Raw genomic sequence first — 27,203 nt, 5'->3', positions numbered from 1 at the left:
GATAAGAAGAGAAGATAGTAAACCAACAAAACCTAAACCCCAATTTGTTTGTCCTGTGAAGAAGCAGGGCATTTAGCCTGATATTGTCACCAGAATAAAAGACAGGAGCCTGTGGAAAGTGTGTGTATGCTAGTAGAGGCGTGGGAGGAGCCAGAGGCATATGAACTGGTAGAGACCCAAAGAAATGTTTTTGTGAAACATCATCCAAATCCACTTATGAACCTATTCTGGGAGTAAACAAACAGCCATAAGAACAGATCTGAGGCCCTCCGAAAAGTTATGTGGAGCTTATTTAGTAAAGATCACCAGTGTCCATGGGGATCAAGAAATATATCCTAAGGAAGCCGTCCCCATACACGTCCTAGGGACCACCACCAACTTTATATCAGGAATAATTCCATGTCATCCAGAGGAAACAAATATGGGCACAGACTTCCCTAACTTTCTAGAATTGTTGCAAGAAATCAGCCCAAGCAGATCTCCATTTTCCCCATTAAAGCCTGGCAGGCCAGACCATTTAGACCTACCACATCTATATGGGACTGGGCTTCGAATCCTGAAAAGGACCAAAATAACAACACCCCTAGACTACTAGCAACAGGTGTCCCTTGTGCGAGAGGCCATATTTATAGGGGAAGGTCATGTGAGGAACCTGAGGATGTCCTCACTTCATTTTCCTCAACATCCTCTTATCAGATGGCCAGGGAAGGGCCATCTCTTTTGGATCCTGACCGTGGTGGTGGACATGCGAGGGAGGATGACCTGGGAAAGGGAGACTAGGAGAGTGGTAGGGGGACGCCCTTAGGTGAGATGTGGTATCCCACATTCCACTCCGTAATGAACCCTTCATGCCAGATGCATTTATGGGATATTGTTACCCCTTTCCCTCTGACCAGGATAACTCCAGAAGATATTATTAGTCTAGAAACACCAGGAAGAGGGTGAAGAGGGGGAGGTTCAAGGAGGGGAACTAATCTTACCCCTGTGCCTTTATAGGCTGTTGTGAGTCATCACCCCTCATGTTTTGACATTCATACCATGAAAGTACTGGCACTAGGAAGAGGTGACTGAAAGTAGTGAACACTAAAAGATCACTTCACCACTCTGGTACTGAGACAAGGAAGAGGTCTGATAAGTATTATGAGGGTCAGGCATGTCCCAATTATCATGGTCAAGCAAGTGACACTTAGTGTTCACACCTGTAACCGGTTAATTGGTTGCAGGCGAATGAAGGGAGGCATGGCAGCACCGTAGGAGAGCAGCTACGCCGGAGAGTGTGGCCATCCAAGGCAGAGCAGGCAATAAATGGGCCATTGAAAATGACGTTGAGAGAAGGAAAGGCAGGAAGACGCAGAGGCCCTCGTGGACTGCGAGAGGGTCTGATACTGATAATAGCCCATTGCCTTGTGCTCCCCGTTGGGAGTGGGAAACACTGAGAAGCCACCAATCGCTGCAGGAAGGACTGAAGAGAGTGAACACTGCTCACCAGAGCCCCTCAAAAGTGAAAGAGGAGTGAAAGAGAACCCTTGAATGAGACCAGTGCACCCAGAGGAGCAGCCACACACTGGTGAGTGACGGGAGGGGTCACTCAGCCTGGGGCGCTCCAGAGGCATGGTGTTGGTGACGGCAGAGACTGATCAAACTGAAATGCAAGACAAATGAGCCAGGAGACCAGAAAAGTAAACTAATGAATAGCAAACAATTTGCCAAGCACGAGATTTGTTTTTGAATTATAATGAATGGGTCAGAAGACCAAAGAGGAATTATTTAATACCAAACAAGGTGCCAAACAGGAATATGTTTGAATACTGAATTACAGAAAAGATATGGGAATATCCTGTGAATGAAACAGAACATGAAGAGTGTTTGTGAACGAGACACAGTTAAAGAAACAGCACTTCCAAACTAAGTAGAAAAGTGCACAAAGCAAAACACTAGATAGTGTAGAAGCAAGGAGGGAACCAGAAGAAATACCATGAAGGAAAGTGTGTGAGAGGCACATTTTGATAAAGGCAAGAGGCCATTAAAGTGCATCAGAAGAATACGTATGCAGAAAAGAAACATGTGTTGTCAAGGAAGTCCTATGAGAATGTATGAACTGTTGTAAAGTGCCACGGGTTACCGGTTGCATGGTGGGTGGAAGTGTGGTCCGACAACTGTGCCTAGACTAGGGAACCCCTTTCTTGGAGTGAACCAAAACGAGTCTAGAGGCTGAGGCTGCCTGTCCTAAAAGTTGTTCAAGAGGTGGAAATAAAAGGCAAGCCAAACAAGTAGATTTGATTGTGAATTTGAAGCATTGCCGAAATGTGTTTAACTTTTTGAAGGGTACCCAGACACCCTTTTGTGCAACTTTGCTGAATTTGGGGAAGGGTCCCCCAAGACCATTTTTCTGGAACTGTGTTGAATTTAGGGGAGGGAACCCCAAGGCTATTTTTCTTGGAACCGTTTGATCTTGGGGAAGAGAGATAAGAACAAGCCAGGAGCTGAAAGAATCTCAGAACTTTTTTGGGACACTTATTTTGGTTTCTGACATCCCTGCACATTGTTTAGCTTTTGTTGTGAGGGCAAGTATAGGTTTTGGACACAGACAGACGTTTAAATACAATTTACTGACTCAGACGATCCTTAGTTTTTTTAGATAGAAAAATCACACCTTAGTATGGGCAAGTTAGGCCTTACACCATCCAGACATTTAAGTTATCAAAGACTTTGTGTAGGAACTTTGAATCTTTTGTCTGTGTCATGCTTCATGATGCCTACACAGTGTATACTGGTATTTGGTGTTAGGAGGAGCTCCACGTACCCTTATTGAAACCATCATCATGGCACTGTTTGGGAGAGCCTTTGTGCAACATCCCAGAACCATCTGGCGCTTGCAGAATACTAGCAACAAAAACACATGATAGGGACCAATATTTTCACTGCTATTCCTAGCCAAGTTTGGGCCTAAGTAAACATGATGTCAAACCAGTCATCAGCTTCCACTCCTGCTTCTGTCTCCATGTTGGTCTTCAATTTGTGTAGGGCACCTATTATGTGTGACTAGGACTCATGATCTGCATCAATTGGGGGTGATACATGCAACATGAAACCCTGATTTTCTTGCACATGCCTCCTTCCATAGCCATCAATAAGTCCAAGACTTACCTATTCTATTCTGCAGGGTCATCAGCTGTATTGCTCACAGCTCGCCTTTTGTTTAATTCAGACCCTGATCTGTGTCATTCACCAACTGGATCATTTCCCACTGCACTATCTGCAACTATTTAGCATTGGCTGCAGCCTGGATAGGTAAATTAATTGCTTCTGGTGTCTTCTTCTGATTGAACGCTTCTTTCTTTTAAATTGTGGTGGCTGGGGTGGCTCTGCTCTTGGTGTGTTCCCTTAAGAGAGGTGTGCATCGGGAACCACTAGGACAGCTGAATGCAGGGCCGTTAGTGAGAAGATGCCTCTCCATGAAGGTGGGAGATGTATCTATGCTTGCTGGCTGCACACCCAGAATATGTCCATAAGAGAAGCTTTTCCTTTGTTAAGGTCAGGAATGAACAATGTCTTGTTTCACTTGCTGTTAATTCCTACAGGAATGGTGCCATTTCCCCAAAAGCAAAACTCATATCCCGCTGCGATCGATGTGAGCTTTGATATGTTCGCGCCCCATATGACAAGACAGTTCTTGTTCATCTTACATATCACATCTTCATCGAACACTGCCAACCACCCTGCTGCACAACTTACTACTGTTGCCTCCCATTTGTTGGCCATGATCGACAATCCTTTCATATTTAGCAATGGGCGTGTCTTGCACCGTGGTCCCTTTTCTTTCAGTGCACACTCTCCATCATCTCTGTCCATCAGTACAACCATTACTTTGTGCCCTTGGAACATGCGTCATGCCCGACACAGTGCCAAAATTAACTAAACACTGAGCTAACAGAGGTGGCATTTCTTGGGGTATTGGCAAAAAGTGTTTCCACCCATGAAAGTGGAACAGAGCAGACTAGCCATTGAAGGTTTTGATACATTTAGTGGGTAGAAATCTGGGCTGCATTGTGGAGGTGACATCCAAACTCATACCCTGGGTTTCAGGGCTGTGTGTGTGAATACAATATTGTGAATTGAGATTTTGCCCTTGCATAGAGAACCCATTAGGTGCAGAACACATTTCATAATGAGCACCATAGAAATTAACATGGACAGAAAGCATCTTATATCCAAATTGTTCATTAGGGGTGAATGGGTAGAACAGGAACATAAAGCATGGCAATCTAGATGTGAGGAAAAAAGGGTTGTTGCCATTTTACAAGCAGCGTTACGTGGGTTTTGGCAAAAGAGGCTGAAAAGACTACACTTCCCATGAGCCTTTGTTTGGCAGTTGCTTGGGTAAGACAGGTACTGGTGAAGTACACCACTCAATGAGGGAGATTCACAGCCTGTGGAGGTGCTGGCGAGCCCCCCTAGGCATCAGATAAGTGCATTTGCTCAAATGTAATGGTGTGTGATCGCTGCTTCCCCCGCATACAGAAGTTGTAGGAGCATGTGTTATTTCCTTTGTATTTTCCTTCATTCTCAGTAGTGGCGTGTGGTTTTAACACGCACCTGATGTTACTTGCTACAGACACACATGTGTGAGGAAACAACGTGTGTGTTTCCCAGACTAAACAAAGACACTCAACAAGGTGTAGACATGAGTCATGGCATATCGGGAAACAATTTATTGTTTGTTCATGGCGGCTTCTTGTTACATCTCATACTAAATTATGTATCATGTTATTAGTCCTGTGCAGGGTTATCATTATGTTCATATGCAGGAAAAGGAGCACTAAGGCATACATTTAGGGATTTAGGGGGATTACTAAGCAAGAAGGATTGCCTGTAAATCTTCATTGGGTGAATAATTGTACAATGCCAATGCCCTGTGTTACGTCCCCTCATACATGCATGTTTATGTGCTTTTGTTTGTGGCTATTCATGAAGTATGCAAGTATTAGGTGGGGAGTTGGTATTTTAAACAAGAAGGATACTGACAGTAGGGTTTGAAGACAAGTCAAGGTTGATTCAGGTTCTTGTGTTGTATGTATCCAATTCCCCTTTTCCAGTTACCCTGAACACCCCCTACCTATCCACAACCTTTCCCTAACCCTCTTTCCCCCTTCAGCTGCTTCGGGGTACCTGTGTTTATCACAATCAGTAACCCATGCCAACGAAGGGTGGAGCGGTCACTACATTTGGCTTCAGTGGCTAGGAAGGAGTTGAGTATACTCTCAGGGTGTGACACTAGAATGATGCAAGAGGTTACCTCTATAAATATGGATGTGTGGCAGGATGATGGCCGGTTACATCAAGCCCTGACAGATTTCTATATGATGCAGACCACCAGAGATGAGCAGATCAAAATGGCCCAGCTCACGACATATATGTACGTCCATATGATGATCATGGAAGAAAGATACCAGGAGAGTGTGGCTTCTGTGCAAAATCAATCTGAGCTTTTGGTTCAAGCACAGAGAGAGTTAAGGCAGGTAGAGGAGAAGGTGGAACAGAGCCAAAGTGCTGAGATTCAGCAGCTAAAGGATGAGTTGGCAGCACAGCAACAAACACATTTAGAACAAGAGTCCCAATTTTCTGCACTGAGAGAGGATTGTAGAGAAAGGTGTTGAGAACCCGAGAGAGAGTCAACTAAAATTGATTCAACAAGTTGTGCACAATAGGGCTTGTTTAGAGGACATTTTTCCATTTCACATTCAGAATAGGCAACTGAAAGTTGAGAATAACCAGTTGATTATTAAGGAGGTCAATTCCCAGGCGGAATTTGATCAGGCACGTCAGAATTTGAGTGCTATGAAACGGCAGAGAGATCACCTCAGTGAACAGAATAGCACATTGTATCAGGAAAGAAATGCCCAAGAAGCTTGCCAGTTAAAGACAGACCTGGAGAAAAGCAAGTATTTTTTTCAGGAACTGACTGTCATGAGGGTAGACACTTAAAAATGAATGAGACATGTGAGATAAGTAGATTTGGATTGAGAGCAGGCAACACAGACCAAAAGTGCACAAAGTGAGGAGATCAGTCTCCTGCAAAAGAAGAGGTCTGAGTATACCCAGACAATACAGGCCGCACAGAGGGAAAATGAGTCTCTTTGTGAGGAGAACAAGGGAGTCAGTGGCCAAGTAGTGGCACACAGCAAGGTCATAGAAGATACTCAAGCCCTGGTAGCAGATCTCAAAGCTCAGGCCTCTATATACCACCAAGAGATAGCAGAAAAAGGCTGGATACAATCAGGCTTTGAGGCACCCCGAACAGTTAGGGTATGGAAGGGCCACCCCTCACTATGTTCCTCTTTACCAGGGGCCTCAAGCCAACCCACCACATATATGTGCAGGGTGCTGCTAACTTTATGCCTACCAGTTTACAAGAACAGGGAAATATGAGGCAGCTGGACTCAATCTGGCCTAGTACAACTGAGCCAGAAGATGAGTCCCTAGCAGATATTGATGGATATGAATCCTTATCCAGATTTAAAAATACACTAGCAGACACTTTTGATCAGGAGGGCTCCTATGATGAGAGGATCAGGGAGTTGGACTGGCAGAAACATAAACTACAAAGAGACCACTTGGTCTACTTTGCAGACAGAGAAGGATCAGAGTCCAGGCCTCAAAAGAGCATCTTGAAAACCTTAAACCAGTTGGGGGGATAGAGGGAGTTCTCCATCACACCCGGAAGAAGGGAGGAGGAAGATGAGTACTCCCCTGTGCGAAAGGTTGAGCCCAAGGGAAGTGACCCAGAGAGCCCACAGCACAGCAGGGGAGAAGAGACCAGACCACGTAATTCTCAGAGGGATTCCCATTCTCAGGGAGGCAGGGAGCGCCTAGAGAACAGAGAGTGGACCACAAATAGTAGAAGCTCTGAGTCTGAGGGCGAATGGACTCAGGTGCAGCGGAAAAAGAAGGCTGTCAAACAGAAGAAAGGTCTTCTAAAAGACCCAATTTGAACAATCAAAGCCACCAGAAGCTTCATGACTCCATACCACAAACATGCAAAATACTCAGTATGGGAGCATATGGAGCTATATGACCAGATGATGATGTTATTTGCCATTAAAATTATCACAATTCCATGCAGTTTGTCAAGTGGTCATTCTCCCACGGAATACTCCAGCTTCTTTGCTGGGCTGGAGGACCAAAATCATCAAATATGGTCTACCTACAAGGCGGCCATCTTGAAACACTTCTCTGTGCACAAGAACCATCAGGAGGCCCACAAGGCGGAACACAACCTGCAGTGCGGAGAAGATCAGTCACCGAGAGAGTTTGTGCAAGAACTGAAGCGGGCATTTGCCCAGACCTCTAAACGGGTGCATGCCAATAGCAGGAAGTTCATTAATACGTATTGTCATGCCCTCCCTAAGTATATAATGAACCAACTGGTTAGGGATGTCCATGAGCAAAGGACCCTGGATTGGGTAATAGAACAGGCTACCTGTCATGACCCACAGGACGCGCCCCTTTTGTTCTTCCTGGTCCTTATCGCAATTGGCCTTGCATTCCCTGACACTCCCAACATGGCCGTCCAGCGTGACACGCCTTCCGCGGTCTATACGTTGGACGTAACGTATTCTACTAATAAACCGCACCCCCGCGGCGCTTCACGTCTCAATGCTATTGCCAAGTAGCGATCAGACGTGTGCTCTGTAGTTCGCAGTATTGCTTTCCTGGTTCCTAGCTTTTCTACTTCCATTCCTTGCTCCTTTCCCTTTTGCTCTTGCTTCCTGGACTCGTGCGCCATTAGCACATCTTCTTCGTTTCCCGGATCCCCGGATTGCTGCATCCCGGAATCTTAAACGCACGCTGGAGTCGGAAGAGACTCACTCTGCCTATTTCAAGTCCAGGTCTGTCCGCAAGAAGACACCGCCCACGGAGTCCAGCAAGGATCGGTCTCAGGTGAGAAGGGGGGAACTCTGTGACAGTTTGAGACGCCTACCGACCGCACTCAAAATCAACATGGAAGCGGCCGTCCAGGACCTGATGCAAGGTATGCAAGAATTAACCACGAGGTGCAGAATTTAAAAGCGGAAAACGCTGCTCTCAAGCAATTAGTTCTATCTCATGATTCAGCCGCAAAAGAAAGTGTGTTACTGGACAGCATTGTTGACAAATACGATGGGTCGGAAAAAACCCTTCGTGGATTCCTGGACTCATGTTTGGTTCACTTTACATTTAAGCCCTATTACTTTTCCACTCCCAGGGCTAAGGTGGGGTTCATATTCTCTCACCTTTCAGGAAATGCTTTAACCTGGCCTACACCCCTAGTTAACTCTGGCGACGCTCTCCTAGATGACTACGATGGTTTCGTATGGGCCCTAAAGACCATGTTTGATCACCCTGAGCAGATCTTTAGTGCCCAGGAACGCCTCTTAGACTTTCAGCAGGGATCGCAGGATGTGCTCACGTACGTAACCCGCTTCAAGCAATTGATCATGTAAGCTGATTGGTCTCCGGAAGCAAGTTTTACCATTTTCAGGAGAGGACTAAATGAGGAGATTAAAGATGAGTTAGCCAGAGTGGCCCGACCAAACTCATTCCAGGCTCTTATGGACCTTGCCATGCAAATAGACTTTTGCATCCAGGAAAGGAAGGCAGAGAAGAATAAATCTAGGGGAAACCCTCCGAAGGTGTCCTTTGAGAGTACCTCCAAATCTGACACAAACCCTGGATCAGTCACCGAACCGGGACCCATGCAGATAGGAGCCTTCCGTGGACCCATATCCCCGCGAGAGAGGATGAGAAGGATTAATACGGGGTTGTGCATGTATTGTGCCTCAGACAAACACTTGGTTAGAGAATGCCCACTGGCCCCTCCTCGGCGTTCGGGAAACGCCAACTCCCGATCCTAGATGGAGCAGGGCTTTGGGAGAGAGATGTTTGCTCCACATCAATTCCATCCTTGAACTCTCCTGGACAAAACAATCTAGTGATACAACAGGCCTTCCTATCAACCTCCGGGAATAAGACCTATCCTGTTTTGGCCTTGATCTACTGCAGGGCTATGGGAATATTCATTGATCAGGATTGGGTTTTTAGTCACCACATCCCATACGAAACACGCATGCAGCCGGTGGAAGCGATCAATGGAAGACCCCTCACTTCGGGGCCCATAAGCCTGCAGACCAAAGAGATCCAGCTTTCAATTAACCACCACCAGGAGCAGATTCGATTTGACATTATTAAGTCAGCTCATTACCCCATGGTACTGGGCATGCCTTGGTTACAGAAACACAATCCGTATATCAATTGGACAGCAGGATCACTATTCCTCGGCTCAGAGTTTTGTATGTCTCACTGTCTTATCCTGGATCCCTCCTTGACCCCCTCCAAAGAACCACCAATAGACCATCAAGCACCTCTCATGGTTTCTAATATCGTGCAGGTTCCTAAGGCCGATCAGGGATTTGTTGATGTGTTCTCAACGGCCATAGTCCAAGCCTTATCCCCTCATAGGCCTGAAGACTGTGCCATAGGCACAGATCCCTCAGCAGTGATTCCTTTTGGCAGGATGTTCATCCTTTCCGAACCTGAGAAAAAGGCCCTCTGAGAATACTTGGATACCAACCTTGAGAATGGCACCATAAGACCTTCAAAATCTCCAGTCGGAGCTTCATTGTTCTTTGTTCCTAAGATGGACTCTAAGGAACTCAGACCCTGCCTCGATTATCGTGGATTAAATCAATGCACCCTCAAGGACCGGTACCCTTTACCCTTAATCTCGGATATCCTGGAAGCAGTCAGAGGCGCTGTGATTTTCACGAAACTGGACCTCTGGGATGCCTATTATTTGATTCATATCCGGGAAGGAGACAAATGGAAAACAGCATTCAGAACACCCTTTGGTCACTTCGAATATCTGGTCATGCCCTTTGGATTAGCTAATGCCCCAGCAGTCTTTCAAAGTTTTATGGACAGGGTGTTCTCAGACATGCTATTCCTCTTCGTCATCGTCTACCTGGACGACATTTTGATCTACTCCAAGGACCTTCTAAAGCATGAGGAGCACATATTCCGCCTTCATAAACTTCCTTCCAAGATAATTTCCGATCGAGGACCTCAATACGTCTCACAATTCTGGAAACACCTCTGTCAAATATTAGGAAGCCAACGCGCTCTTTCATCAGGTTATCATCCTCAAACCAACAGGGCCACAGAACGTGCAAATCAGACTCTGGAACAATATCTTCGATGTTTTGCTACTAAGGTTCAGGATGACTGGTCGCTCCTGATACCCGTGGCTGAATTTGCCTCTAACAATTCCGATCATTCAGCAGTTAAGACCAGAACCTTTTATTGCAGCCAAGGATTCCATCCATCAGTTCTGCCCTCTGTTCTTCCACAACCCACACCGGTACCTACTGTCGACTCCTGGATAGAAACACTCATCAACATACATAAGGAGACCAAAGAGCACTTAGAGAAGGCCAGAACACAGACCAAGAGATATGCGGATTCCAAATGAAGACCCGGGCCTTCTTATTCAGTTGGAGATCAAGTCTGGTTGTCCTCGAAATTACTACCCCAACATCTACGGCCAAACAAATTGGCCCCCCGGTATTATGGTCCGTTTTCCATCAAGGAGATTATAAACCCAGTCTCATACCGGCTCAAGTTACCAGAATCCTGGAAAAAGATTCACCCAGTTTTTCACACCTCCTTATTAAAACCTTACATTCAATCCTCCCGGAAATCCTGCAGACCCACTCCTGTGGTGGTGGACAATCAACTGGAATATGAAGTGTCCCGGATATGCGACTCCATGTATAAACGGGGTCAGCTTCAATATCTGGTTGAATGGAAAGGATATCCCCCCAGTGAAAGAACTTGGGAACCACTTTCTAATCTGAATACCCCTCAACTGCTCAGAAGATACCACCTCATATACCCAGGCAAACCTGGAGGAACAGGTTTTCGGAGGAGGCATGCTGTCATGACCCACAGGACGCGCCCCTTTTGGTCTTCGTGGTCCTTATCGCAATGGGCCTTGCATTCCCTGACACTCCCAACATGGCCGTCCAGCATGACACGCCTTCCGCGGTCTATATGTTGGACATAACGTATTCTACTAATAGACGGCACCCCCGCGGCTCTGCGCGTCTCAATGCTATTGCCAAGTAGCGATCAGACGTGTGCTCTGTAGTTCGCAGTATTGCTTTCCTGGTTCCTAGCTTTTCTACTTCCATTCCTTGCTCCTTTCCCTTTTGCTCTTGCTTCCTGGACTCGTGCGCCATTAGCACATCTTCTTCGTTTCCCGGATCCCCGGATTGCTGCATCCCGGAATCTTAAACGCACGCTGGAGTCGGAAGAGACTCACTCTGCCTATTTCAAGTCCAGGTCTGTCCGCAAGAAGACACCGCCCACGGAGTCCAGCAAGGATCGGTCTCAGGTGAGAAGGGGGGAACTCTGTGACAGTTTGAGACGCCTACCGACAGCACTCAAAATCAACATGGAAGCGGCCGTCCAGGACCAGATGCAAGGTATGCAAGAATTAACCACGAGGTGCAGAATTTAAAAGCGGAAAACGCTGCTCTCAAGCAATTAGTTCTATCTCATGATTCAGCCGCAAAAGAAAGTGTGTTACTGGACAGCATTGTTGACAAATACGATGGGTCGGAAAAAACCCTTCGTGGATTCCTGGACTCATGTTTGGTTCACTTTACATTTAAGCCCTATTACTTTTCCACTCCCAGGGCTAAGGTGGGGTTCATATTCTCTCACCTTTCAGGAAATGCTTTAACCTGGCCTACACCCCTAGTTAACTCTGGCGACGCTCTCCTAGATGACTACGATGGTTTCGTATGGGCCCTAAAGACCATGTTTGATCACCCTGAGCAGATCTTTAGTGCCCAGGAACGCCTCTTAGACTTTCAGCAGGGATCGCAGGATGTGCTCACGTACGTAACCCGCTTCAAGCAATTGATCATGTAAGCTGATTGGTCTCCGGAAGCAAGTTTTACCATTTTCAGGAGAGGACTAAATGAGGAGATTAAAGATGAGTTAGCCAGAGTGGCCCGACCAAACTCATTCCAGGCTCTTATGGACCTTGCCATGCAAATAGACTTTTGCATCCAGGAAAGGAAGGCAGAGAAGAATAAATCTAGGGGAAACCCTCTGAAGGTGTCCTTTGAGAGTACCTCCAAATCTGACACAAACCCTGGATCAGTCACCGAACCGGGACCCATGCAGATAGGAGCCTTCCGTGGACCCATATCCCCGCGAGAGAGGATGAGAAGGATTAATACGGGGTTGTGCATGTATTGTGCCTCAGACAAACACTTGGTTAGAGAATGCCCACTGGCCCCTCCTCGGCGTTCGGGAAACGCCAACTCCCGATCCTAGATGGAGCAGGGCTTCGGGAGAGAGATGTTTGCTCCACATCAATTCCATCCTTGAACTCTCCTGGACAAAACAATCTAGTGATACAACAGGCCTTCCTATCAACCTCTGGGAATAAGACCTATCCTGTTTTGGCCTTGATCTACTGCAGGGCTATGGGAATATTCATTGATCAGGATTGGGTTTTTAGTCACCACATCCCATACGAAACACGCATGCAGCCGGTGGAAGCGATCAATGGAAGACCCCTCACTTCGGGGCCCATAAGCCTGCAGACCAAAGAGATCCAGCTTTCAATTAACCACCACCAGGAGCAGATTCGATTTGACATTATTAAGTCAGCTCATTACCCCATGGTACTGGGCATGCCTTGGTTACAGAAACACAATCCGTATATCAATTGGACAGCAGGATCACTATTCCTCGGCTCAGAGTTTTGTATGTCTCACTGTCTTATCCTGGATCCCTCCTTGACCCCCTCCAAAGAACCACCAATAGACCATCAAGCACCTCTCATGGTTTCTAATATCGTGCAGGTTCCTAAGGCCGATCAGGGATTTGTTGATGTGTTCTCAACGGCCATAGTCCAAGCCTTATCCCCTCATAGGCCTGAAGACTGTGCCATAGGCACAGATCCCTCAGCAGTGATTCCTTTTGGCAGGATGTTCATCCTTTCCGAACCTGAGAAAAAGGCCCTCTGAGAATACTTGGATACCAACCTTGAGAATGGCACCATAAGACCTTCAAAATCTCCAGTCGGAGCTTCATTGTTCTTTGTTCCTAAGATGGACTCTAAGGAACTCAGACCCTGCCTCGATTATCGTGGATTAAATCAATGCACCCTCAAGGACCGGTACCCTTTACCCTTAATCTCGGATATCCTGGAAGCAGTCAGAGGCGCTGTGATTTTCACGAAACTGGACCTCTGGGATGCCTATTATTTGATTCATATCCGGGAAGGAGACAAATGGAAAACAGCATTCAGAACACCCTTTGGTCACTTCGAATATCTGGTCATGCCCTTTGGATTAGCTAATGCCCCAGCAGTCTTTCAAAGTTTTATGGACAGGGTGTTCTCAGACATGCTATTCCTCTTCGTCATCGTCTACCTGGACGACATTTTGATCTACTCCAAGGACCTTCTAAAGCATGAGGAGCACATATTCCGCCTTCATAAACTTCCTTCCAAGATAATTTCCGATCGAGGACCTCAATACGTCTCACAATTCTGGAAACACCTCTGTCAAATATTAGGAAGCCAACGCGCTCTTTCATCAGGTTATCATCCTCAAACCAACAGGGCCACAGAACGTGCAAATCAGACTCTGGAACAATATCTTCGATGTTTTGCTACTAAGGTTCAGGATGACTGGTCGCTCCTGATACCCGTGGCTGAATTTGCCTCTAACAATTCCGATCATTCAGCAGTTAAGACCAGAACCTTTTATTGCAGCCAAGGATTCCATCCATCAGTTCTGCCCTCTGTTCTTCCACAACCCACACCGGTACCTACTGTCGACTCCTGGATAGAAACACTCATCAACATACATAAGGAGACCAAAGAGCACTTAGAGAAGGCCAGAACACAGACCAAGAGATATGCGGATTCCAAATGAAGACCCGGGCCTTCTTATTCAGTTGGAGATCAAGTCTGGTTGTCCTCGAAATTACTACCCCAACATCTACGGCCAAACAAATTGGCCCCCCGGTATTATGGTCCGTTTTCCATCAAGGAGATTATAAACCCAGTCTCATACCGGCTCAAGTTACCAGAATCCTGGAAAAAGATTCACCCAGTTTTTCACACCTCCTTATTAAAACCTTACATTCAATCCTCCCGGAAATCCTGCAGACCCACTCCTGTGGTGGTGGACAATCAACTGGAATATGAAGTGTCCCGGATATGCGACTCCATGTATAAACGGGGTCAGCTTCAATATCTGGTTGAATGGAAAGGATATCCCCCCAGTGAAAGAACTTGGGAACCACTTTCTAATCTGAATACCCCTCAACTGCTCAGAAGATACCACCTCATATACCCAGGCAAACCTGGAGGAACAGGTTTTCGGAGGAGGCATGCTGTCATGACCCACAGGACGCGCCCCTTTTGGTCTTCGTGGTCCTTATCGCAATGGGCCTTGCATTCCCTGACACTCCCAACATGGCCGTCCAGCATGACACGCCTTCCGCGGTCTATATGTTGGACATAAGGTATTCTACTAATAGACGGCACCCCTGCGGCTCTGCGCGTCTCAATGCTATTGCCAAGTAGCGATCAGACGTGTGCTCGGTAGTTCGCAGTATTGCTTTCCTGGTTCCTAGCTTTTCTACTTCCATTCCTTGCCCCTTTCCCTTTTCCTCTTGCTTCCTGGACTCGTGCGCCATTAGCACATCTTCTTCGTTTCCCGGATCCCCGGATTGCTGCATCCCGGAATCTTAAATGCATGCTGGAGTTGGAAGAGACTCACTATGCCTATTTCAAGTCCAGGTCTGTCCGCAAGAAGACACCGCCCACGGAGTCCAGCAAGGATCGGTCTCAGGTGAGAAGAGGGGAACTCCGTGACACTACCCGGATCTATGAATTCCAAAAACCAGTTCTAAACAAAAATAATCCCAGAAATCCCAAACCATCAAACACCCCATCTGCTGCCAAGGTGGTGGAAGTGAAAAATACCCCCATTTTGGACTTAGAAATGGGGGTGCCTAAAAACCCTCTTCCCTCTAATAAGCCAAATGAGAGGCAGGCAGACCCTCTGATCCATCACAATTGGGTGGTAGACAGGCAGGGGATCCAACAAATGTGTCAACTGACTCTGCCACCTATTTTAACCTGAGATACAAGGGTAAAAGACCCATCTTGGGGTATATATGGACTCCCCGGGCACAAGGGAGGGTCTAATCAGGTAAGGATGGCCCCAGGAAACTTCCCTCAAAACTTCCCTCCAATATTCCCACAAAACTTCCCACAAAACTTCCCTCAGGAGGGAAGAAATATTCCAACCTCCAACTTAAGTTTCTTTCCCAGGTACCCTCCAAACCCCAACTTCCAGAACAATCATCCTCTCCCTCCCCCCGCTTTCAGGACCCTAGAACCCCAAATCAGGGAGAAAGGAGACCAAGGATGGATGGCTATCAGGGAAACCCTCAATATCCAGGATACTCTGGGAGAAGGGACAGCTACCCTTCCCAAGAGCAGCAAAGGTATGACTCTAGACCCCCATACCAACCAGAGAGAATGTCGCAACTGGTGCACCAGTTCCAAAGTCTGATACAAGACCTGTGTCGCATGTTCAGGCCTCAGCAGAGCCCTCAAATGGACATGGCCACCCAGAACAGCTCAAACCCAGTGTCAAGCCCCAGGTCCCCCTCCCGGTCCTCCTCCTCCTCACCTGTGTCCTCAATTGAGCTCTGTGGGGTCTCTGATTCCTTCTTCTTGCATGATTTCCCTGATTCCTTGGTCTTCTTTTCATTCTTCTGATGAAGGTAGGGGTGAGCTCCATCGGAGACCAACTTGGCCTGGTGATAAACCCAAGACAAGGGGGACCCCGAGGAGCAAGCCCCCAAAATCTGGGAAACAGCCTCCTTGGTACACAAAACCCTGAGATATTAGATGTTGAGAATCACGAGTGCAGCTTCAGTAAGCAAGATTGTCTTCTCTGGGTTTGGATGTTTATGTCCAGGAAATACTGTAGTTCTGCGAAGATCACAAAAGAAATGGTGACAAAGGAAGTTGGCTTTCTTGCAGGACCTGAGAATGGTACCGCACAGTGCAGCTGATGGTAAAGTAAAGATTACAGAGATTCGAAGATACAAGGGAATGGATGTTAAAACGTCTCAGTGGAAGCAAGTCAGGCGGCAGCAAGATAGGCTACAAAAACAATCTGTAGCCCGCTGATACTGGGAAGCAGACAGAAGTATTAGAGTCTAGATCTTCGGGGTAGGAAGAAGACAAGTAGAAGCCTAAGTAGAGCACCAGGCTAAAAGGGAGAGCAATGTCCGTTAGGTGCCGAAAAACGGAAAACCGCAAGAGAGCGTTAAAGGGATGGTAAGAAACCGATGTAGAGACTGCAAGGGCATGGTGAAATGTAGAGACTGCAAGGGCGCTGTGAAATGTAGAGACCGCAAGGGCCGAGTGAACTGACTGCGAGGAAGCCAAAATGGAGACCTGCAGCCGCGGTGTACAAACGACTAGAAGCCGAAAAAAGTAAAGACAGAACCCACGAAGGAGCGGGAAGGAAAGGAATAGGAAGATAGAAAAAATGAACTCGCAAAATCCCAAAACCGCGTAGCACAGAGCGGCCAAAAGAAATAGAGAGGTGGATTAGACATACCCCAATACGGATAGAAGGCAGGAACTAAGAATAATGACAGGTTAGGTCATCAGCGGTGGAAAAACAGGGAACAAAGTCGGCAAAGACAAAGAAAAAAAGGAATAAGGAGGGAAACTGTAATAGCTACACTACTGAGCACAGAGGTCGGCAGCGTAAACCCAGGAACCGGATACAACCCACAGAAGACCAGTATCTGCCCACAGTTAAGGTGGCAGCAACCTTCTTGGAGGAACACTAGACCGTAATGATGGGAAACCAGGACACCATGTTACATGTACTTCCACCTTTCCATCTTTGCCAACACTCCCACGGGCACATCTTGACACCCAGGGTCTGGTGCTCCAGAGAAATGACAGTAAGAAAACCTAGAAAACCAACAGGTTGCAGAGGAGGCAGCCTGGGGGGAAGGGAAATGCAAACCCCTAGAGGAAGCTTCCTTTCTCACTCGAGAAAAACACCTAGAAACCTCTGAACCTGAACCCAAATCTCCTATCCGGAAAAGCTGCAACCTAGCGAACAGAGAATAAGAAGGAGAAACCAAGGGACAAAGAAAACCCATTTCATGGAGGAAGTCTGCATCATCCAGCTTGAAGGGGAAGAATCCCTGGAGGATTCAGGGAAGGAAATCTTCTCTTTCAGTGATGGGGGGATTCCTCCCGAGGAAAAATGGGTCCCAAAAGACCCTAACTTAGACTGGGTAAGTATGAGGACTGACCCAGAACCACCAATTCCTGTACCCCAACCATGTTGGCCAGATGGCTCTGAAAAAAATGAGGGATCCTCCCCCCAAACCAGTTCCAGTGACTGTCTCCAGAACTAGGGGGTAGCAAAGAATCAGGGGAAAAAGGGGATTCCCAAAACCCACAAATATCTGGGTGCCAAATTTTCTTTACAGATTCCTGGACTCGACACAGAAAACTGCCCAAGATCACACAGTGTCGGAGTTCAAAATAAAGAAATTAACTGCCAAGCTGGCTCAAAATGCACATTTCCTTTGCCCCCTGGAGGAGAAAGAAGGTAGGTTGTATGCCCCCATCAAGGTACAAGGCCAGTGTGCATTTTCAGCACTGGTGAATACAGGACCCAAGCCACCCTTCTATCCAAAAAGGCATTTGACCAAATGAATTTAGGAAGCAGGAGAGTCACCAAATTCCCCTCACACCTCTTCCTGGGCAACTCCAAAACTTTGATGGAAATTATATTTCTGTTGAGGGGACTGCGGATTTGGAGATCAAAATTGGGCGACATAGGGTGAAACACCTGGTGATACTTGTCAATCCAGAGGGCACATCTTGTCTCCTGGGGAATGACCAAACCCCGGATTGACTGTGTGAACAAGGTCCTCTGGACACAGACTAACCAGCCAATAAAATTGATACAAAGCACAAACTATGCGAGTTTAAATGGCACATGCCACATGATTGAGCAGCAGTCTGGCCAAATCGAATTCCACTCTAGGAATAACCAAGTCCCTGACATCACTGTCATCTCTGTAGGAGAGCAAAGTGGTGATGGGAACCCTTCAGTTTTAAGTGGCATTCTACACTGGAAGGAAATACCATGGGACTCATTACAACCATGGCGGGCCGGGAACTACGGTACCGATAAGCACGCCAGTAACGTAGTTCCCGGACCGCCATACTAAATGCTCTGCTCACGGGTGCCGTTTCACCCGCCAGGTTTTCCCTGGCAGCTGTAATGGCACCTGCGAGCAAAGCTCGTCGGATGCAGCGGCACATGCAGAGTTGTGCCGGTGCATCCGACGTCCCCATCCCCGTTCAGCCCTATGGGGCAGAATGGGGATCGGGAGGCCCTTGATTCCGGCACCCGCAAATGGGCAATTATCGGGTCCGCCGAGCTCGGCATGACCCGGTTCTTGCCCATTCACGGGTGCCGGAAAAAATGCAACTCCGGCGGGCACGGCTACCGCCAGAGTTGTAATGAGGCCCCATGACATTTTATACAGATCCACAATCTGAAGATAACCCAAATCCCATGATCAATGATAATGAAAACCCAGCTCAATGTTTGACTGACATCCAGAAAAAGGGTGAACAGCTGTTTCTCCTCACTCAGGTAAATGAGGGGCGGAGTCTGTTCTCACCAGGGTATGCCTGAATAATGGAAAAAGCTTCATGAGTGAAGCATTATTCAGGAAACTCCCAAAAGATCAGACCATTCCTACATTTAAATTGATTGAAAATTTGGGAAATGAGCCTGGAAACTCCAAAATCCAAATATCTCCTACCTAGCAGGTGCATGCTAACATTTCCATTGGTGACAAAAGCATAGATCATAATTGCTGGGTTGTGAGAGATGTCCCCTCTGCCTTTTATTTGGGCTGTAACATTCTCAATCGGTTTGCAATTAATTTGGAGCTAATTAATTGCAAAGTCTGGTCCCGACTGGGGGTTAACCCCATGGGCTTTGACAATACTGAGAAAGCATTTTGGTCAGCTCAATTGCTGCCGTACAAAGTTGAAGTTCAAATGGGAGATGAGGTCACCATCCTAGGACTGGTACAACAATTCACAATTCCCCTAAAAATTAAGCGAGGACAGAACCTCAAAAACCAGGACGCTTGTATACATTTGACAGAGACCCTAGGAGTATCACTCTGGGCGCAGACACCTTTATTGGCATGGTGGTTGATGGCCAACATTTTTCCATTCACTTAAGGAATGAGATCATGGGACACATTACAAATGACTGTTACCACTGTGACGACGATATACCTCCAGCAAAGATTTTCACCCAACAAGGGAGACATTTCTTGGTGTACTCTTCCTGCCCTTATGGGGGGGAAGAGGTAACCTGTGACATCAGGAAGGATGAGGTGGTATTTCAAGTCAACAGTGACTGCCTTCCCTCCTTGAAACTTCCTGTCCAGGCCAACACCATAACCAGAGATCTCCCCACTCAACTGGAGGATACCGCAGAAATCACAAATCCTGTTTTCTTTCCAGGCTTCAGGCAGATGGTTGAGGAACAAATCAACCTTGCTGATGCCTGTGAGACCAAGGAGCAAAAGCAGAAGCTGAAACAGGTGTTTCTGGATTTTCAAGAGATCTTTGCTGTGGACTCGTACGACTGTGGTCGCACCGAGATACATTCCACCTCCATACCAACGGATCCTGCGATGGCTCCCATATAACTGAACCAATACTGGTTGCCCCTGGCATCAATATAGTCACTCACGGAGATCGTAAAGAACTTAGAATCCAGTGTGATAATTCGTACAGTCCACAGTAACTTTAATAATCTGGTACTGGGGATACTCAAACCCAATGGCCAATGGAAACTTTGCGCAGACCTTATGGAGTTAAATAAATGGGTACACATGTCCCGATGGCCTCTTCCCTACATCGATCTGGGACTGGCCCAGATCCAAGGGTCAAATGTGTATACCGCCATTGACCTGACCAACAGTTACTGGACAGTATCTGTGAGTAGGGAAGACCAGTACAAGCTCGCCTTTACCTTCGGGGGGCAGCTTTACACGTGGACCCGAACTCCCTTTGGATACATAATCTCCGGCAACAAATTTAACATCTTTCTGCATAAGGCCATGCCCGACTTGGGTGAAAGGGGAAACCTGGCCTATGTAGATGATGTTCTAATCAAAAGCTCAACTGTGGAGGAACATATAGCTGAAATACACTATGTTCTGGCCCAGTTGAAGAAAGACGGAGCAAAAATGTCCTTCCAGAAGGCGTGGTGGTGTAAGACCTGCGTGAACTTCCTAGGGCATGAAATCACCCCTGAGGGTCTCAGTCCTCAGACGAAAAATGTGGAAGCCTTACTGAAATGAAAAGACCCTACGACTCTGCATGAACTACAAAGCCTTATTGGACTTACTACTTATAGTAGGAAGCTCATAGAGGACTACGCATAGGTTAAAAGACCCTTGTTCCATTTACTAAAGGCCAGGGTCTAGTGGGAATGGGGTCCAGAACAATCTGAGGCAGTGAAACAACTCAAGAGAGGCCTTTCCCAAGCGCCTTGTTTGGCTGACCCCATCAAAAACAAGGAGTTCTTCTTGGAGAGAGGGTTCTCAAATACTTGCTTAACAGCAGTATTACACCAAAAGCACAACAAGGGCAACAAAGTCATCACGTATGTGAGCAAGACTTTGTCCTCTGTGGGGGAAAAAATTCAATGATTGTGAAAAGGCACTCCTGGCAATGGTGTGGGCATTGAATTATTACTGCCCGTTTATCCAGGGGGAGCACATCATTGTCAAATCTAGAATTACTTCCTGGATTCTGTCCATGCAAGGCTTTCCTGTGGAGGTCAGATATGGCCAAAAAGAAGAAGAGTCCCCTCGTGCAAGGTTTAGCTGACTTGCATGATTGTGCTCTAGAAAACTGTCTTGAGGATTAAAGTCTAAAAACCAAAGACAACATGGAGGCGTACCTTACTTTCCTGCACAAATTCTATAAGGAAGACAGATGCAAGGGGATACCCACAGTTTATGTGGATGGGTACCCCTACCATGTTGATAATAATGGGGAAAATGAACTAGTGGCTGGCATTGGGAATGCCTGGGTGAATGATGCCCCAGAGCCCTCTGCTGGGTACAAGATCGGTCCCCGAAGAAGTCAGGTGGCAGAGTTGATGGCGGTTCATCAAGCCATCCTCCCTGCCTTGCAACACCAACTCCACTTGATTAATTGGAAAGATCGAGGCATGCTGTGCGCAAATAACAAACCGCTCAAGCATGGGAAATTAATACAAACCATTAATGATCTGGTCACTGCTAATGAGATGACCATCTACTCGAAAAAAGATCAAAGGTCACTCCAGAACAGAGGGACCAGACAAAACTGGAAATTACTTGGTTGACCAGTTTGCCAAAATTGGTACCATCCACAGGGATCTCTTAGAGATTGAGTGCCTGTTGGGGGAAATCCAGGTTTCTGCTGTCACGAGGCCCAAAACACTTGCCCAAATGAACTCTGAACTGCCCAGTGCAGTAAGGAAACCCCAGATGCTGATTTGATTGCGGCACAAAAAGGGGATACGATTGTTGGGAAATGTTATCAAGATGTGAATTTTCCTCTGACAGAATCTGATTACATCGGAAAAGAGGATCTCCGGGTGTTGAGTTTTCCAAAATGTTCCGAATCCAAAACGGTTTGTTGGTACAGAGATCCATCTCTGGATATGACCAGTGAATGGTACCTAACTCATTCTGAAGCCTGATGTTAAGTCATGCCCATGACGCGGCCACAGCGGGTAATACGGGGTTTCATGCAACTTTGGAAATCTTGCGAGACGTCGCATACTGGCCACACATGGGCCAGGATCTCGACCAATACTTAAAGGGGTGTCTTGTGTGCGCTCAGTTCCAGACAAGTTTTTCACACACAGAGAACCCCTACAGAAAAGTGGGATTACACTGCCTTGACCAGATTTGCAAGTAGATTTCATCATTCCCGTGATTCGCTCCTCTAGAGGAAACAAGTACATGTTAACTGTGACATGCTTGTTTACCTGTCTCCCGGCCCGAAATTGCAAGGCAGAAACAGCAGCTGCCCTGATGATCTATCACATCTTCTTGCATTTCGGCCTTCCCCAAAGGATTGTGTCGGAGCGACAAAGTCACTTTACCAGCGATGTGATGACAAAGGAGATACTCGGGGTAAAGAGAAAACTCCACATTGCCTACCTCCGAGCCTCGAGTGGGGGAGTTGAGAGGTACAATAAAACAATTGTGGGCATTCTAAAGAAGTTTGTGGTGGACTCTGGGCCTATTTGGGACATCCAATTAGTGCTTGTCTTGATGGCCATCTGGTCTACACCATTTTCAGTGACAGAAATGTCACCATTCAAGCTCATGACTGGATAAAAAATTGTGCTACCTCAGCATCTGCTCCATAGAAGTCATGAGCAGACCCCGATCAACGCGTCCATGACCCATGAATACATTGAGAATTTGCAAAAACACCTTCACCATGACTTAAGAACACCAAGAAAGAGTACCAAGTAGGTGACAGGGTTTACTTGTACAATTTTCTCCTGGCACGGCGCCTTTGAAATTGTAGATAAAATCTCACCTGTCGCCTATAAAATCTGCATCCCTAAGGGAGAACAAATGGAAGCGAAATGGGTGCACATCAATCAGTTGAAGAGCTGTCATCCCTGCCAGAACTTGCGACTGATTGAAGAACCCAGTGAGGGTAGAGCCCAGGTATCCTCCGAATAGTAAAAGTAAAGAATTCGAACCCGGATGAAGAAATCATACATTTACATGGAGTAGAACAAGTATCCTTATTTTCAAGTGATTATGAATGATTGACATGTAATACATTTTTTGGGACTATATATGGGGTATCTGTCTCTTGTTCTTTTGTTGTCCATTTTCACGTCCCTAACTGGGAAAAGAGTATTGTATGAAATACTTAATCTCTCCTTTCTTCTTGGCAGATGAAATAACTCCTTGCTTCTACAGGCCAGAGGGTAGCCGCCGGAATGGGAGAGGCTCAGGACAAAACCTACTGGAAAAATAAAAATCCAAAAAGAGTGGAGAACCGACCAGAGCACCACTCCATCAGGACCAGTAAAAGAGCAGATGCACGCTAAAGGATATTCCTGAGGCAAACCCAGGCAACGTGAAATGGACACCCCACTCTCTCCTGGCTCTTCTCTCTTCATAAAGACATCAAAGTTCCAGGAGGGGGGATATGTGGGGTGAAATCGCCCCTGGATGCAAATAATAAAAAGTCCAGGGTCATTGGGGGACATGCCTCTAAATAAAAGGCCCGCCCTGAAATGATGTGGAAAATGAGGCCCAGGAAATCAAAGCAAAAAGGAGTGAAATTGGGCCTCAAAACGACAAGTAACTTAAATATGCCAACTGCCTGGCATAAAGGGAAGACATGTGGCAAAGTCTGACAAATTCTTGGAGAGCTGAAGTAACATTCTCAGAAACAGCAGTCCACAGAACCCTCAATGGGATGTCAGCATTTTTTGCAGCAGCTAAAGTGGAGCAGAACATTTTCTGTCATGAATGTTAAATAAAATTGATTAGTTCTGTTTTTCTCTTTAAACTAAAAAAAATATTCTCATCAAAATGTGTGCAAGACTTTAAACGTTACTGCTATCATGATCCCATCCCAGAGGAAACAACAGTGAACAGAATCTATAAGGGGAAGCTGAACTGGTTTTAAAATGGAGTCCTTTCAGAGGTGGAAAGTAACAGAATGACATTTAGATTTTAACTCTAAAGTGACAATCTGCAAAGCCAGCGGTGTACCAAAACCTCTAAACATGTAATTATGTTGTCCTCTTCAATAGCTGTATGCAGGGGGCAACTTTACAGTGCCTCTTATATGTATTGTAACTGTGCACTTTTTAAAAAGTTACAAGGCAATTTCAGCTGAATGGGTGAAGGCTGCGGGCTGCTAGTTATTCCTTCACATGTGTGGATTCCAAGGCCCCTGTGGTCATGAGGATTTCGGCCTGGCTAAACTTTAAACATGAGGGCCTTCCTTTAAAAATACAAAGAATAGGAGGCTTAGAGATTGAATTCACGGTGTGAACAAGATAAGGGCAGATCTGCTCTCTATTGTATGACCCAAGTTACACAGGCGGCAGTAAACTTGCATTAGCTGGTCATTAGCCTTTGGAATGTGCAAGCTAATCTCTACACAGGACCTCTCTTGATAGCACAGCCAGGAACAGGGATTGCAAGGGTGGGGGTAAATGGGGGTCAATGACTGGTTTGACTGTCCATTGTGTAGAATGAGAGAAATGCCATTGTGACACGGGGTGTTTGTGGAGTTTTGGTTCGAGGCGGGTTGGAGGCCTTCTGAAGAAAGAATCCAAAAGTGTAGAAATAAAAGTGTTTTTATTGTATGCCACATTTCTAGTAGGGAAGGAGGTCCCTAACCTGTGTGTGCCATGTAATAAATCTGTGACAACTCCTGTGAAAAATGATCCATACTCCTGCTGGTCCAACACTGCCCCACATTCTCAACCCGTGGGCCCATTCCTCCAAATCCTCTTCTGCCTCCCATACATCCTGCAAATCCCCCCTTCCTCTGCAGTACCCTCCTTGGGGTCCTCCTTGGTATTGTTCTTGATACCCAAGGTTCCATTCATACCCTCCTCCACAAGTGGGGGCGGCTCATGCCTCTCCTGGTATCACCCTCTGTTCCGTATTCTCTCCTTGTACCGCAGTTACTACCGCACCCTGCACAATCAACTTTTCTAGCTTCTTTTGTACTCGTTTTGCTTCTTTTTACTGTACCATCTCTGCCATTTCCTTTGCCTTCTCTCTCACCCTTTTACAATGGTGTACAATTATTGAATGTATATCCAACCACCCTTCTCTTTCAATGCCTACCACTTTATCTAATGCCTTCTACACTTCCTTGGGAAGGCCTTTCATTACCATGTAATAGAAAAACACTATGGACCTGTCCCATGGTTCCCCCATTTCTGCCCTCCATACCTCCTGCGTTTGCAGTATATACTGTGCGCTGGGTCCTCATCATCTCGTAAAGTTCATGCTGTTATCGACTGGAAATTTGGCATGTTGGCGTATGTGTGCCACAGCACTACCCACCCTCGGGCCCTACAGTTATTAAAATGGGCTGCATAATGGATGTCGTTCCGTATCCGTACCCCAGGATACCCTGCTTGCCCAAAAGTAATCTGCCAGGTCACCTAATATTGTTGCCAATAAGCTTGTCATGTCACCTGCAGCTCAGGCAATTTCAGCAATCTGTTTCCCAAAAACATATATCCATTTGCCTGCACCCACGGTAAGAGACAAGAACATTTTAATAAAATTGTTCTTGTTCATGTGTGGCCAGGACACATAGTGTGCTCTCCCTGGACAATAATGGGAACTGTCCCCCTACTGGCCTTCCGACTGTCTTTTTCCTCCCTCATTTCCCTTTCACTACTACAATGCACCTGTGGCGCAATCTCAATGTGGGCCCACACAAACTGTCAACCCGCAGCGATATCATATGCATGGCCTTGTCCTCCCCCTGTTTCTCCTCTGTGTCCCACTCTTCCTCTTGCACAATTGTGGCAATATCAACATCAGTACAAACCGACTCGTAATCCAAACTCCCACCCCATGCCTTCCTCTATGTGGCCCTTCAGAATACTATCCTTTACCTTCTGTCTTCACATGCACATACTGAATCGATGTGCTATCAATTCTAAACTAGATGTCCCATGCTCGCCATTCATCTTTTCCAACAGGGACTCTCTGCCATCTCCCCTGTCCAACTTCAACATGGCTAACACTTCTTCTGTTTTCCGTAAAGCCTTCTCTAAATTCTTCTGTAGTCTCTGCTCTGGTTCCCAATGCACTTGAACTCGAGTGGCTGCAGATGATATGTGGTTTGGGATGTTCTCATACTGGACAGGCCCTGAAGGAGGAGGGGCAATGGGACAAATGAAGGATTTGTGTACCCTGCCACTGCGTGTGTGGCATAACAGCCTACTAGGGGAGGCTGCACTGTGTGTTCTGTGTTTGGCAGGACGGGGCACTCCTGGGTATTCGGGACAATGGGTGTGGATGGAGCCAGGGCATAGGTTGCTGGTGTCCTGATCACTGTTTTAGTAAGGTCAGGGAGAACATCCTCAAATCATCCACCATTCTCCATAGTTCTAGAATCCCCTTTCTGTTCTTCAGTTTCTTCCCCTTGTAGGTGGCTGCTAAAAACATGTACATATGACCCAAGACCTCCTTGTTGTTTGTTCTCTGTTCTGGCATGAATTATACATTGCCCCTCTTGTCTCGGCCACCCACTCCTGATGATACTTCATCATTTTCTCCTGATACAAAGGGAGGGCCGTACACATATACCTCATTTTGATGATCCCTACTCCCTTGTAACATTCTTAATCAACCCAGGATCCGATGCAGCAGTGCCTTAATACCCTTTCCCCACAACTTGTCTGTTTCTGTCCCTCCTCCCCATTCGTCACTCTTCACACATACATCTTGTTTCGCCACATTACTATAAGCCACACACTCTCACACTAGCCATACACACCTCCCTGTCATTGCATAAAATGATTAAAAAAACAAAATAAAACCACACAAATGACAATTCTTTCTCACACCTCCTTTATATCGGGTGGAGGGATCCCAGGCCCTCTCAATATACTGGGCACCTATACTTATTTCTCTTTTTTTAATTCGTTCTCCAGCACTGTCTTCTCCCCCAATCAGAGAGGATCCAGTTGCTCTCTTATCCTTTTACCTCAAATAATTTAAAAAATATATACCGCCACATAGTCTTTTCACTCCACATCCACTTCACCATCAACACACACTCACGTACTCCTCAAGACTCGCACACCCCTTCCCCTTATCGTTTTCTTCTGCAAACATGTATGTAACACTGGCGTAAGAGGGGCCCCCACAGCCCCCGCATTGCGGGGGACCCCACCAGAACATGTCCTGGGAAGGGCGCCCACTTGTAAAAAAAAAAAAGAAAAATATTTTTGGGTAGATTTTTT

The sequence above is a fragment of the Ambystoma mexicanum genome, chromosome 1p (assembly GCF_040938575.1).
Source record: "Ambystoma mexicanum isolate Mex_15411 chromosome 1p, UKY_AmexF1_1, whole genome shotgun sequence".
NCBI lineage: Eukaryota > Metazoa > Chordata > Amphibia > Caudata > Ambystomatidae > Ambystoma > Ambystoma mexicanum.
This window is presented reverse-complemented; position numbering follows the sequence as displayed.